We start from the raw sequence: 16,409 nt of genomic DNA, 5'->3' as shown, positions 1-16,409 counted from the left end.
CTTAAAGCATCAGCCACCACATTCGCCTTCCCGGGATGATAACGAATTTCACAATCATAGTCGTTTATTAACTCGACCCACCTACGTTGCCTCATGTTCAATTGTTTCTGATCAAAAATATGTTGAAGGCTTTTATGATCAGTAAACACAGTGAATTTAACCCCATACAAGTAATGTCTCCACATCTTCAATGCAAACACGACTGCTCCCAGTTCTAGATCATGCGTCGTATAATTCCGCTCGTGAATCTTCAATTGTCGGGATGCAAATGCAATTACTTTCTTTCGTTGCATAAGAACACAACCAAAACCTTGTCGCGAAGCGTCACAATATATTTCAAAATCATCGTTCCCTTCAGGTAACGATAAAATAGGCGCCGTAGTTAACTTCTTCTTCAATAATTGAAATGCGTTCTCCTGCTCCGAGGTCCATTCGTATTTCTTCCCTTTTTGCGTTAATGCTGTCAACGGCTTAGCTATTCGAGAAAAATCTTGAATAAACCTTCTATAATAACCGGCTAAACCCAAAAATTGGCGTATCTGCATTGGTGTCTTAGGAGTCTCCCATTTTTCAATAGCTTCAGTTTTTGCTGGATCAACCTGAATTCCTTCGCTATTAACAACGTGACCAAGAAATTGCACTTCTTTCAACCAGAAAGCACACTTAGAAAATTTAGCATACAGTTGTTCTTTTCTCAACAACTCCAGTATCAACCTTAAATGCTCTTCATGCTCTTGCTCACTCTTGGAATAGATAAGAATATCATCAATGAAAACGATAACAAACTTATCTAAATACGGACTACAAACTCGATTCATGAGGTCCATGAATACAGCTGGCGCATTCGTCAATCCAAACGGCATAACCAAAAATTCATAATGACCATAACGTGTCCGAAAAGCAGTTTTCGGAATATCCTCTTCTTTGACGCGTAGTTGATGATAGCCCGATCTTAAGTCGATTTTCGAATAAACACATGATCCTTGCAATTGATCAAATAAGTCATCAATTCTCGGTAGTGGATACCGATTCTTGATAGTTAACTTATTTAATTCACGATAGTCTATACACATCCTAAAAGATCCATCTTTCTTCTTAACAAACAAAATTGGAGCTCCCCACGGTGAAGTACTCGGTCGTATGAATCCACGGTCCAGTAATTCTTTTAACTGACTTTGAAGTTCTTTTAACTCGGACGGTGCAAGTCTATATGGAGCACGAGCCACTGGTGCAGCTCCTGGTACTAAATCTATTTGAAATTCTACCGATCTAAATGGAGGTAATCCCGGCAATTCTTCCGGAAAAACTTCGGGAAAATCTCTTGCCACAGGCACGTCATTGATGCACTTCTCTTCCTTTTCGACTTTATTAACATGTGCTAAAATAGCGTAACATCCCTTTTCTAAACACTTTTTGGCTTTCAAACAGCTAATGAGTTTTAGCTTTGAATCACCCTTCTCTCCGTAAATCATCACCGGCATTTTATCCTTACCAGGAATACGAATTGCCTTCTTGGCACAAACAACTTCCGCTCCTACTTTGGACATCCAGTCCATGCCGACTATTACATCAAAACCTCCCAATTCTACGGGTATTAAGTCGATTTTAAACGTTTCTCCGGCTAAATTTATTTCACAATCACGACAAATTTTATCGGCTTCAATTAGCTTACCATTAGCTAACTCAATCAAGTACTTAGCATCTAAAGGTAATGATGAACAATTCAATTTAGTGTAAAAATTTATATACACGTAGCTTCTATCGGCGCCAGTATCAAATAAAATAGATGCTGATAAGTTATTAATGGTAAACGTACCCGTAACAAGCTCCGGGTCTTCTCGTGCCTCTCTAGCATTAATAACAAACGCTCTTCCACGTGCAGGTCCGCCATTCTGATTCGGGCACTGACTCTTATAGTGACCTTGTTTTCCACAACCAAAACAAGTAATGGTAGCCAAAGCAGTTCTATTTGCGTTGGTGGCAGGAGTCTTGTTGCCATTTGTAACGAGAGCCTTACAATCTTCCGCAAGATGACCTTGTCGATTACACTTGGTGCATAACACACTACAGTAACCAAAGTGATGTTTGTGGCAACGGTTGCATAAAGGACTTTGTCCTTTATAACCAAAACCTGAACCACTACTCGCACCTTTTGTGGTTTCTTGTTTCTTATAAGGTTGTTGTTGGTTACCTCGATCATAACTTCCATTCCACTTTTTCTTGTTTCCCAATACCTTCACCTCAGTATTGAATGCTTTCTTGTCCAAAATGACCTGATCCATTAGCTCGTTCGCCATGGTTATAGCTTCATGAATTGTCTTAGGTTTCGATGCTGTAACATTTGCCTTGACCTTTTTGGGCAAACCAGCTTTGTACATTTCAATCTTCCGTTCTTCGGTTGGAACCAATTCAGGACATAGCAAAACTAATTCCATGAATCGCTGGTTGTAGTTGGTGATTTCAGTACCAACCACCTTCAAACTTCGTAACTCATCTTCTAACTTAATAACCTCATTCCTTGGACAATACTCGGTGATTATCATTGCTTTGAATTCTTCCCATGGAGTATCATAAGCTACATCTCCTCCTACCGCCTTCACATAATTCTTCCACCATGTGAGTGCACTATCTTGTAAAGTGCACGATGCAAACTTGGTCATGTCTTTTTCATCACAACCACTGATTTTAAACACCGTCTCCATCTTTTCTATCCATCGGGTTAAACCGATCGGCCCTTCCGTTCCACTGAATGATGAAGGCTTGCAAGCTTGAAACGTCTTGTAGGAGCATCCTACACGAGGATTTGGATTAACTGCAGCAGCTCTTGCAGCCTCAACCCATAATATTCTGTCGTTCACTCGCTGGTTGATGAGTTCCTCGAGTTCTTGTTCCGTCATTCGATTCAATCGCGCCATTTCCTAATGAAAGAAAATAATTATTCACATGGAATATTATAGATGTAGTGTGTATTTATAGTACATTTATAGCTTGTTAATAATATGAACCAGGTATTATTATAAAAGCCTTTTCTTCTTATTAGCGTTTTATAATTATATCTTGGGTAGTACCTACCCGTTAATGTTCATACTTAATAGCTTAGTACAGAATCAATTACTACAATCTAAATAATACTTAACCATGGAAAATTATTGCATTTCATACTTCAATATTTTACATATGCTTATCTTACATCGAACATTAAGCAAACCACACTATTAATATTATACAAAACATTATTCGGTTCCATGGTTTGACACAGCAGCGCATCGTTTGATCTATTTTCTAGGACGTTTAGACACAAAGATTTGCTTAACGCTTATCCTAACTGTCTGCCTATATTTTGGCTGTGGGACTGAAGAACTGGATGCCGGGACAGAACGAATAGGAATAGCGGGGATAGGGGTGGTAGTGTTGAGTGGAATTGGTGCCACATCATTCTCATTAAACTCGGGATTTGGATTTTCTAATTCATTAGCCTTTCGTTTCTTTCCTAGTTCGAACTCGTCTTTTGTAATTTCCTGTATTTCTTCCTCGGGTTCACTTTCCTCCTCGGGTTCACTTTCCTCCTCGGGTTCACTTTCCGGGTTCTTTATAGTTGGTTCATTCGGAATTTGTGAGTCTTCCCCAAGGATATCATTTTCGTCATCGGACAGGTTAATGACTGGAACGCCATCTGAAGATTCTGATTCGGAGTCGTTGATTGTGATAACAATTTTTGAGCTCGACATCTATCACACAACAACTAACCCATTAGTACTTATATAATATTTACATATAAATTTTAACCAACAGTGATAAGCAATGGTTTTTTTTTTTTTTTTAAATCAGACCCGGTCAAAGTCCAGACTTACTAATGTATCCTAACGGCTTCTCGGTTAGACACACTAATGCAGACCTGGTTCGCTAAGACCAACGCTCTGATACCACATGTCATAACCCGTCCTTAACCATAAGAACGTGTTAGATAACGTATGATTTCATTGCGAGGTATTGACCTCTATATGCGACATTTTTTAAAAAAGAAAACTGCATATATTATACATTACAAACCAAACCATTATTTTTGTTACAAGCTTTAGACAATAAAAAGATGATTATCGTTTAACGATAATCTTCGACTTACAAACTTTACAAATGATAATAACAACACGATTTCTAGCATATTTTACAACACACGTCCTCGGATATGCAGTTTTATTTTTGACACAAATATGAGTACGCATGATCCTGCTTAGATTCAACATAATGCAGCGGAAACTTTAATTATCACCTGAGAATAAACATGTTTAAAAACGTCAACATAAAGTTGGTGAGATATAGGTTTAGTGCGCAGCAATATATATATATAGACCACAAGATTTCGTATATAAACATTTCAATAAAAAATATTCTAAGTGGTTGAGCACTTGGTAACCATACTTAACATTTAATCACGTCGCATATTCCCTTTAATATGAAATCTTACTACACCGTACCAAGTGTAGTCACAAAACGAAGTACTGTGCAACCGTTGAATACTGGTCGTCCAGTCCGGTTGGGGTTGTCAGGCCCGATAGATCTATCAACAGGATTCGCGTTTACAATACCGCTGTAAATATTAGTTACCAAGCTACAGGGAAGTATGCCAGTGGTACAACTCAACGTAGAACATATTTTTCAGTTACTTGTGTCCATATCGTAAAACATAAAATACATGTATTCTCATCCCGAAATATTTAGAGTTTAAAAGTGGGACTATATACTCACTCTTGTCTTGATGATATATATATTTTGACTCGGTCTTCCGGTTGATATCACGAACCTATCCATATATAATATATCAATATGTTTTCATTTTAAAACAAACGTTATATATATATATACTTGTTATACTTTTAATATTTTGAATATTTCCTTAGTCCGTAGTTAGCATTCCGATGTTAGTAATTCAATTTTTAATGGTTCATTTTTAGATGTTTAATATACCCGCAATAAACAAAACCCCCAACGAAATAAATAAAACCCCATCGTATATGTATTGGTCGAGATTAATCTTGACCCATGGTACCGGTGTTGTCAAATGACGTGTTGCGTACATAAAGTACCGGTGTTGTCAAATGACGTGTTGCGTACAAACATGGGATCTTATGATTAATCTTCTCGTATTGTTTACGGGTGATCCTGAACCATATAAAATTGAATTATAAGTACATATATATAAAATATCATGTTATCTTAGAAATATGTGATTTATATCATTTTTTTCCAATTGATCCCGTAGTTGAAATGATCTAGGATAACCAATTTTGTTTCGGTCATAGTTTCTTCGTTACAAATCCGTTTTCGTTGATTCAAATTGCCATCTTCTTGGATCGAGTTCTTCTTTAAGACTATGAACTGTAAATACCTTGGTTTGTATTCAAAATCATACGGCATAAGTGAAACATTAGTGAAACATATGAAGTTAAACATTTTTGTTACAACAAAATCATTTAATGACCATTTTTCTAAAAATACTTATACTTTGAAAAACCAAGTTTTACCTTGTTAAATTAGTATATACATAAGTTATATTACAGGTCTTGAAGTATTTTAAAAGTTAAGTTAGAAGGATCTATTTAGTTTGCAAACAAGTTTGAAAACATTCAAACTATGTTCTTGTTGTTAAACTTTTGTACCACAAAATAAGATAGCTATATATATATATGAATCGAATAAGGTTATGAACATAGATTCTACCTCAAGTTCCTTGGATGAAGTTGCTGTAAGAGAGAAGTAAGAAGCTAGAATCAAAAGGGTGATGGAAGTGGATGAAAGATTGGAAGTAAGTTGGTGTTCTTGGAAGGTTTTCTTGAAGTGTTTTTGTATGGTTTTCTTATGGTGTTTTAGTATGGTTTTTGAAGCTAGATCTTTATGGAACTTTGCTGGATTGTTATGGAGTTTAGAGAGTAAGAAAGAGTGTGTGTTTTTAGTTAAGAGATTGAAGTAAAAATGAATCAAAAATGATGATACATATATACTCCTAAAAATGTGATCTTTAAGGATAACATGACAAAATTCTAGTTTGTATTTTTGTAATTAGTCTTGCAATGATTCAAAAGTAATTACCTAGCTCTAAGGGCATGAATAATGGCTGGTTAGGTGGTGATTTTGATGTGTATTTACTATTAGTAAATACGTATAGGAGCTAGGTATGATACGAGTACAAATACTCTAAATATACGTATAGAAATTTTGTGAAAAATGGAATGAGGATTCAAATATAGCTATCTTTTGTGAATACACTTATATGATTTTATGTATTTAAGTTCTTAAAAGTGATTAAATACATTACTTATACAATATATGTATAAACATTATAGTCTTAAGTATTTAAGTCAAATAACGTTACGTATTGTTATCGTTTTGAAAACTTAAGTTAGTAGTTTCAAAATACACATATAACTTGTTGTTATTAATACAAAATGAGATATTAAAACATTCATTAATCATGTTAAATATGTATATATACATATATATACACAAACGTATAATTATCATATATTGTATAGTTCGTGATATCATCGGTCAAACTAGACGGTCAAACGTTGTGTAAAACTCTTTTCGGAAATATAAGTCTCGACAATTTGGATTGCTTATCATGTTGGCAAGGTTTAATTTATGTAAATATTAATCTTATAAGTATAGTATGATCGAAAAAGTGCGGGTCGTTACACTCCTGAACCTCCAGTATCGGCTTTCTGCAAAACACATTAAATACAAAATTTGTGCATCCAAATATGCATTAGTGTTAGCAAAATAACAACTTAAAACAATCACTATAACATGTTAAATCAAAATTAAACTTATACACATTTTCACAATTTTTCACAATTCTATACTTTTCAAATAAGCACATATGAAAATGTATACAAAGTTCATAAGCTTTTAACTCAAATAACATGTCAAAATATTCATTACTAATAATTAAACAAGTCTCAAATGGCAAATATATCAAATTAATCAAGTTTATGAATTTTGGACTTAAAAAGTCCACTTTAATCTCCAAAAATCATGTTTAGGATCATTGTTTGGATCATTTAACTATCTAAAAATGTTACACTACTCAATTTAGCAATAATTCATGACAAAAATCGGCCATAACCTGTTTATATCAAAAAGCCCCAAATTGCTCAAGAACACAAACCCTAGATTTCTAAAATTTTTGAAGTTTTTGGCTTCAAATCATGTTAAATAGCATCAATCTAGGTTATACATGCATAAAATACTAACAATTTAATACTAATTACACTAGAAATTAACAAAATTGCATTAGGTAAAAAATTGGTAATTATCACAAAAACTAGGAATTTATAGAGTTTAGGGGTGTAATTTTTACCATTTTGCTGAAGAATGAGAATCTAGGCATGATTAGAGCAAGAAAAATGACGAATTACGGTGGAAAAATGATGAAATTTGGTGAAGATTTGAGGTATTTTCGTGAATGTATGTGTGTGTTTGTGTTGAGACAGAACCGCTGAGAGTTTTGTACCAGGCCTGCATTTGGTCCCCATGCGATCGCATGGGTTTCAAGTGCAAACCCCATGTGATCGCATGGGGTGCCGGCTACAGTACTTTCAGTTTTTTTTTATAAAACCTTATACTTTAAAAAACTTATAAATAATTAAATTTTAAAAATTTTGTTTTCCTTTAGGAGCGAGGGCGTTTCGGATCATTGTCCTAGTCTGTCCCTCGACAAAATTTTAAAATTTGTCAAATCAAAGCGCAATTTTTTTAAAAGTAAAGATTTTTGGGTTTTTTAATGTTTTTGGCATACTTTAATTCAATAAGATTAAAAATAATGATAATAAAAGTTCTCATCCCTTCCTCGGGTAAAGCAATTTCGGTTCAATGACCTAGTCTTCAACTTACTTAAAATAAAAATACATAAAATTCAAAATTAATATTAAAAATTCACACCAAACTTAAAATTTGAAATGCATAAAATTAAAAATTCTTATTTTAAAAATTAAAAATTCATACCAAACTTAATTTAAAAAATTCATATTATAAAATCACACCAAACTTATATTATATTTTTCAAATATTTACAATTTTAAATATGCTGTTTTTATAAAGTTTACAATATTAATTTAAGATTTATATATTAATTTTCAAAACATGGTAAAAATAAAATTAAAAATCTTTTTGGCTTTTTATCCCACTTTAATCAATCAAATATTATCAAAAATATACGCCCCTCTTTTCGGTAAAGTAATTTCGGTTCCATGACCTAATTTAACTCATGACGAATTTTTGAAATATTTTGTGTTGATTGATTAAAGATATTTATATCTTAAGAATAAACGTTAAATTTCGCAGTGATGTAATAAATTTTTGATTGATATCAATAATTTCGGTCGCCAAACCTAATTTTATTTAATACCAATTTAATACTTTATAGCGAACAAATTAGCGTTTATTATCAAAAGGTTAAAAATAAAAATAAAAAAAATAAAAACTGTACAGACTTACCTGTGAGATATTATTCTTAGTTATATGATCTATCCCATTCATAAGATAGTCGGTTTAATTGGTTTTCCATGGCTACATAGGCGTAACCTCGAGCATTCAGTGTTTTTTCTTCTAAACATATGAACGGTCCGTCTCTGCATAAAGTAACAAATTCGGTATTTGAATAGGTTTGATTATTTGAACATTTACCTCCATGTGACCATTTTCCGCATTTGTGACATCTTTCAAGGTGTCGTGCTCTTCTTTTCGCTGCGGATTTTGATTTTCCTTTACCAAATTGTAACTTATTATCTTCGCATCTGGATTCTTTTCTTACTCCGTCCAATCTTTCTCTGATTACTGATATTATTTCACTCGGTAGTGTGTCATTATTACGTTTAGTGATCAAAGCGTGTAGCATTAGACCATGGTTTAGTTCACAGGCAGTCTTCATTTCGTAAAAACCTAAAAAAAATAAAAATTCAGAATGGGGGGAGAAGACTAGTTCTTTAGGGTCTGCTAGGGAAAGACCATTCGAGTTCCATTTTCGAGAACTATATGAAAACAGACAATCTAACTCTAACAGAAATACATATTATCCTTTAAAGACTTGATTCTCCCCACACTTAGTTAGCTGTGGTATCGAAATTGTGATTAACTTCATTTTCGAATTCCATTGGACTATCTATGTAGTGTTTAACTCTGTGACCATTAACTTTAAATTCAATCCCATTTGAATTTATTAATTCTATCATTCCGTATGGGAAAACTCTTTTGACTATGAATGGTCCAGACCATCTTGATTTCAATTTTCCAGGAAATAGCTTGAATCGTGAATTGAAAAGAAGAACTCTGTCTCCTTCTTTAAATTCTTTTAAACTTCTGATTCTTTTATCATGCCATTTCTTCGTTCTTTCTTTATAGATTAATGAATTTTCGTATACTTCATGTCTTAACTCTTCTAATTCGTTTAGTTGACTTAATCGTAGACGTCCAGCTTCATGTATATCAAGATTACATGTCTTCAAAGCCCAAAATGCTTTGTGTTCAATTTCTACTGGAAGATGACATGCTTTTCCATAAACAAGTCTAAAAGGTGTGGTTTCAATTGGAGTTTTTTAGGCTGTTCTAAAAGCCCAGAGTGCATCCTCCAATTTAATGGACCATTCCTTCGGATTTGATCCTATGGTTTTCTCTAGAATACGTTTTAAAGCTCGGTTGGTATTTTCAACTTGTCCACTTGTTTGTGGATGATATGCGGTGGAGATTTTATGAGTCACTCCATATCTTTTGAGAACTTTCTCAAGTTGATTGTTACAGAAATGAGTTCCCCGATCACTTATTAAAGCCTTCGGTGTTCCAAACCTTGCAAAAACAAGTTTTAAAAAGTTGACTACAACTCGTGCATCGTTATTTGGGAGAGCTTGTGCTTCCGCCCATTTAGATACATAATCAATGGCAACGAGAATATAGAGATTATTATGAGATTTTGGAAATGGACCCATAAAGTCAATACCCCAAATGTCAAATACTTCACATACTTGGATAACATTTTGTGGCATTTCATCACATTGACTTATTTTTCCGGCCCTTTGACAAGCATCACAGGATTTGCAAAGAAGGTGTGCGTCTTTGTAAATTGTAGGCCAATAGAATCCAGCTTCATAAACTTTTCTTGCTGTTAGTTGAGGCCCATAATGCCCTCCTGTTGGTCCTGTGTGACAATGGTTTAAAATTTTACTAGCTTCATCTCCGAATACACATCGGCGTATTATTCCATCTGGACAACTTTTAAACAGATGTGGATCTTCCCAAAAATAGTGTTTTATATCACTGAAGAATTTCTTTCGTTTTTGGTACGATAATCCTTTTTCAAGGAATCCACAAACTAAGTAATTTGCATAGTCTACAAACCATGGAATTTCATTATAATCTATCTTCAATAGATATTCATCAGGAAAGTTGTCTTGTATGGCCGATTCATTTAGAACTTCTAATTCGGGATTTTCAAGACGAGAAAGATGATCAGCGGCGAGATTTTCTGCTCCTCTTTTATCTCGGATTTCAATATCAAACTCTTGTAAGAGTAAGATCCAACGGATTAATCTTGGTTTAGCATCTTGTTTCGAAAATAGGTATCTAAGAGCAGAATGGTCGGTATAGACCACCGTTTTTGCTAGAACGAGATATGAATGAAATTTGTCAAAAGCAAAGACAATAGCAAGGAGTTCTTTTTCAGTAGTTGTGTAATTTGTTTGTGCTCCTTGTAACATCTTACTAGCATAATATATAGGTTGAAATCGTTTTTCAATCCTTTGTCCTAAAACGGATCCCATTGCAAAATCACTTGCATCGCACATTAGTTCAAATGGTAGATTCCAATTTGGTGTTATCATGATCGGCGCATTAGTGAGTTTCTCTTTAAGAATATTAAAAGATTTGATACATTCATCTGAAAAGATGAATGGAGCATCCTTTTCTAAGAGTTTATTCATAGGAGTGGCAATTTTAGAAAAATCTTTTATGAAACGTCGGTAAAAACCGGCATGCCCTAGAAAACTCCTAACTCCTCTAACATTGGTGGGATGTGGAAGTTTAGCAATTACATCTACTTTAGCTCTATCCACTTCAATTCCTTCCTTCGATATTTTATGACCAAGAACGATGCCTTCTTTAACCATGAAATGGCATTTCTCCCAATTAAGTACTAGATTTGATTGTTCGCATCTAATAAGCATTCGTTCCAGATTAACTAGACATGATTCAAATGTATCACCGAAGACTGAAAAGTCATCCATGAAAACTTCCATGCATTCTTCTATCATGTCGTGAAAAATCGCCATCATGCACCTTTGAAAGGTTGCAGGGGCGTTGCAAAGTCCAAATGGCATGCGTTTGTAAGCAAAAGTACCATAAGGGCACGTGAATGTGGTTTTCTCTTGATCTTCGGGTGCTATTGGAATTTGAAAATATCCGGAAAATCCATCTAGAAAACAATAGTAACTATTTCCGGCTAGCCTTTCCAACATTTGATCAATGAAAGGTAAGGGAAAGTGATCTTTTCTGGTGGCGTCATTTAATTTTCTATAATCAATACATACACGCCATCCTGTTATAGTCCTAGTAGGAATAAGCTCATTTTTTTCATTTGTAATGACAGTCATGCCACCCTTCTTAGGTACGCATTGAACTGGGCTTACCCATGGACTATCAGAGATTGGATAAATTAAACCTGCGTCTAGCAGTTTAATAATTTCTTTTTTAACTACATCTTGCATATTCGGATTTAGTCTTCGTTGGCGTTGCACATACGTTTTATGACCTTCTTCCAATGCAATGGCTATATCATGAATCTTCCATGCAATGGCTGGTTTATGAGCTTTCAACACAGAAATGAGTTGTGATTTCTCATTTTCAGTAAGAGAAGACGATATTATTACAGGTAATTCAGATTCACCATGTAAATAAGCGTATTCAAAATGGTTTGGAAGTGGCTTTAACTCTAATTTCGGAGGTTCTTCTATCGATGATTTATATCGATATCCGTCTTCTTCTTTTAGCATTTGAATTTCTTCAGTTGTTGGTTCATATCCATTAGCTATAAGTGTAGCTAACATTTCAGCTTCATCAATTTGTTCTGTTCCTTCTCCTAAAGAACATTCTCCTGTTCCTTGTAATTCTGGAAATTCTTCTAATAATTCTGCATGTGAATCTATAGTTTGAATATAATAACATGTATCATCTGCAGATTGTGATTGTTGCATTGCTCTATCAACTGAAAAGGTAACACTCTCGTCCTCTATACTTAGGGTCAATTTCTTACCGAACACATCTATCATTGCTTTAGCCGTGTTTAAGAATGGTGATGTGCGGGATCGAGACCTTTATTTATGAACGGATTTGAGTTATTTTGTTACACGAATTGATTTCTTGTATATATGGTGTTTTAATGAATTCGGGTTGATTTCACACATATATAGGCAACTGGTCCTATCCGCGTAGTTTAGTTTTATAGGTAAATCTGATTCGTTCCACAGGGAGATGGAGTGTTTAATGGTTTTTAATAGTCTTTGATGTTAAACTAATTTAAAGGGGGTTTTGTATTAGGAATTTATAATATAACAATAATGGAAAATAACTTAACTAATTTACTTCATAAATAAAATTACAAGATTACAAGATTTAACTTAAAAAGGAACTAAATGAAATTATACTAATTATGATTCAACAATTTTATTACTAAATGATAATTAATTAAAACAATAACTTTTAATAAAACTATATGATTAGAATTTTGTTTTGAGCAATTATAATATAAATTTATTTAAATTAACTAAATGACATGTTTTAATTAAAATTAATATAAACTAATAGGAATTATAATAATTAACTAATTATAAGCTAATTACTAATTTTAAATTATATTAATACTAATTATAAGATTAAAACATTCTAAACTAATTATAACCTAATTATAACCTAATATAAATTAATAACCTAATTATAATAATATTCTATTCAAAACCCTAATTTTGACCTAAATTATATGAAACCCTAAATTTTAACCTAAAATATATGAAACCCTAAATTTTAACCTAAAATATATGAAACTCTAAATTACATGATATGTTAATTATACGGAGTGATATGTTTAATTATACGGAGTGATATTTTTTTTTAGTGAATAATAATAATACGTAAATAATAATGATAATAATGATTTTACAATATATAAAAATAGGAGTGTTTACTTAAATGTGTCACCCCTAGATCCATGGATTGTTTTAAGTTTAAGCTCGTATTAAAATGTTTAGTAATAAACTTATATTTTCCTTTCGAAAAAATATAAAGTTTTGACTAACTGAATTAAATCTAATTTTCACCGGATTTTATTTAGTTAGTTACTAGTCCCTAAGTGTTTAAATTGAGACCCAACCCAGTTTTGACCTTCGCCAAAACCCAAATCATAACGGTTTCCCTTTTTACAATTTCACTTTTATGTGACTAGTGATATTACCCAAACCACCGAACTTTATTCCTAATTTAGTGTTAGTAAATTATTCATAAAACTCGTCTAAATCACTTTTAATGTTGAAGCTTAATTTATATAAATAAAAATAACTTTCGTTATTTTTTATCTCATAAATTAAGTGACAGGGGTTAAATATCCAATTACATAATAATGGTTCATTTAATTAGGCTCAATATTAAAAACACTTAAGTTACATTTTTATTTTGCAAATGATAACAATTCATTTCACTAGGGGTTCTACATCTAAGCAAACACTAGGGAAATTAGCTACTCATTATACTAAGGAAAACATAAAAATAAAAATATACAAACATAATAATAACGATAAAAATTGATAACGATAATTTTAACGGAATATACTTACTAAAAATTCTTCACTTTCATTAACTTCAAACGGTAGAAAAATTACAATAACAACACCCTTTCACGCGTACAATAATACCCTTAATCACGAACAATACACCCTTTGATACAAAAACTATCCTAAATATTGCACTTGGTACTGAAAATAATACTAGTACAGAGTACTTGATAAAATAAAAGACTAATAATTTTGTAGTATTTCCCTGATTTTGTGGTGCGTACCCTCTTTTGTGAAATGTATTTGTGTTGTGTTCTGTGTTGGATGGAATTTTTTGGAAATATGAATTGTGAACTGACTTTTCTTGGAACTCTTGTGTTGACTACTTGGTACTATGCCTTTCTCCCTGTCCCCTCACCTCTGCGAACGTCTCCCCTTATTAATACTCCTTAAATGTATCAATTTGACTAACCCATTTCTTACTTGCTCCCAACTTTTTATTAAAATATAGATCTATCATTCTTTACCTACTATTTATAATTTATTATTCCATGAAAGGTGCTAGGTAATATACTCTGTATATTATGATCTTGATCTTTATCTACCAACTTTCAATATAATATACTTCCTCCAATCGATCATCGCAACCCGATTTCTTAAATTCAGTATTGGACTTTAACTTTAATTATTTTAACACCAATAAGTAGATTTGCAACCTCCAATGATCAAACTTCCATAATCACAATCTCTTAATTCCATAGTGTCTTTCCTTTTCGTATTTTATTTTTTTATTCTTTTATGCTACTTGAATCCTCTATTAATTAAGAAAAGCCCATCTTTGCCTAACTTTAAATATATAGTTTAATCCATTGTGCAAGTTTGTATGGAAATCACTAACTTGGTTGCCAACAATTTTTACTCATGCTTCACGAACTTGCACTTTTTCGGAGTATAACTTGTACAATGAGCATTTTGACTATTTTCTTGATTTAATCTTCATTTTCGCATTCCGTCTTCACTTTTATCTATTTATATAATTACAATAGAAATACAACACAAATATATATAACAACCAATTATTTAGGATTGATATTGCGACTAAATATATGTTCATTATGAGCAATATCAAAATACCCCACACTTGAACGTTGCTTGTCCTCAAGCAATACTAAACTTACAAGAATCAAACATATCAAATCAATCCACACACTATTATTTTTTATTATTATTTTTTTTTTCCGATTTTTTTCTCTTTTTTTTTTATTCTCTTTTTTTTTCGATTTTTTTTTTCAAACGCACACCACACGAATCGAAAACACACGGTTTATGAAACACATTGGAAACACTACACAATATTTATTGGATCACACGCACACCACACGAAATGAAATTCTGACAACAGAAACAAACATGAAACTCGTGATTAGGGTTTAAAAATTTGGATCCTTAGGAAAAATTGGACCTTGTGAAAACGTTTTATGATTTTATAAAATGTCATGCTAGTTTTTACACTAGACACGTTTTCCAATTTTAACCTCAAATTCCGGTTGAGGGTAACTGAAAACCGAAGTCTCAGTCGGCGATTAGCAAGCTATTTGCCCCCATGATTGTAGTATCATGGAACTTGAAGCCAATTGTCCAAAAATAGTTTTACACAATATAATTCATAAAATAGCATAAGTTTTAGAACAAAATTATATCGTGTCCAAATATCATCGGTGAACCATGAGTTTGCACACCTCAATTTGTTATGGCATATGTATGTTGACCGCGGTCAAACATAGATGCTATTAATCTTTACGGAGATCATCCATCTGGGGATTAGATTCATTAGTCTTAAAAGCTAATTTGCATTGTGCCCCCCCATTGTACGAAACTTATCCTTCTCATGGTTAGGATAAATCTGACCACCAAAAACCCTGTTTGATGCTGAGGTTAGGTGGATTTCCAGCCGATTTTAGGGATGACTTTTAAAGATTTTTCGTCAACCTACAGCTGTTCTGGACTACATCTTCTAACATAAGTTAGCAAGTGTGTCAATTTGGAAGACTTTACTTCCTTATGGGATGGACTTGATTCATCCTCTATTACTCGTGATAATGGAATATTCAGGTTTATACATTCCTTAGCAATGATATCTGCAATAAACTTCAAAGAAACATGTGATAAATGGTTCTTAACATAAGGATTTATAAATTCTTGTTATAAATGTTTTTTTCTTTTTCTTTTATACGTTTTAAACAAATATACTTATGTATTTTTACTGTATGGAGATAACAATTCCGGTTTTTACACCTGATCTTTAATTGCTCGTAGTTACCTTAAAAATTGATTAGATATATTTGTTTCCAAATTTTCAAATTTTTCATAAAAACCAATAACTTATAAGTTCTCGAGAATTTATATATTCCCACCCCACATTAAGATTATGTAATGCCCTCATTACATAAAATCAGATAATAATTTATAAATTTGAGAGGACAAAAAGTGTAGAATATTTGGAACTTCCTTTGTTAACCGATTTGGATTTTCTTAAATTGTTTTACCTATGATTGTATCCAATTTTTGTATCACAATGTAATTTGATGTTTCGTTTCGTCTAAT

Source organism: Rutidosis leptorrhynchoides, chromosome 2 (assembly GCF_046630445.1).
Source record: "Rutidosis leptorrhynchoides isolate AG116_Rl617_1_P2 chromosome 2, CSIRO_AGI_Rlap_v1, whole genome shotgun sequence".
Taxonomy (NCBI): domain Eukaryota; kingdom Viridiplantae; phylum Streptophyta; class Magnoliopsida; order Asterales; family Asteraceae; genus Rutidosis; species Rutidosis leptorrhynchoides.
Note: the sequence above shows the minus strand (reverse complement) of the source record.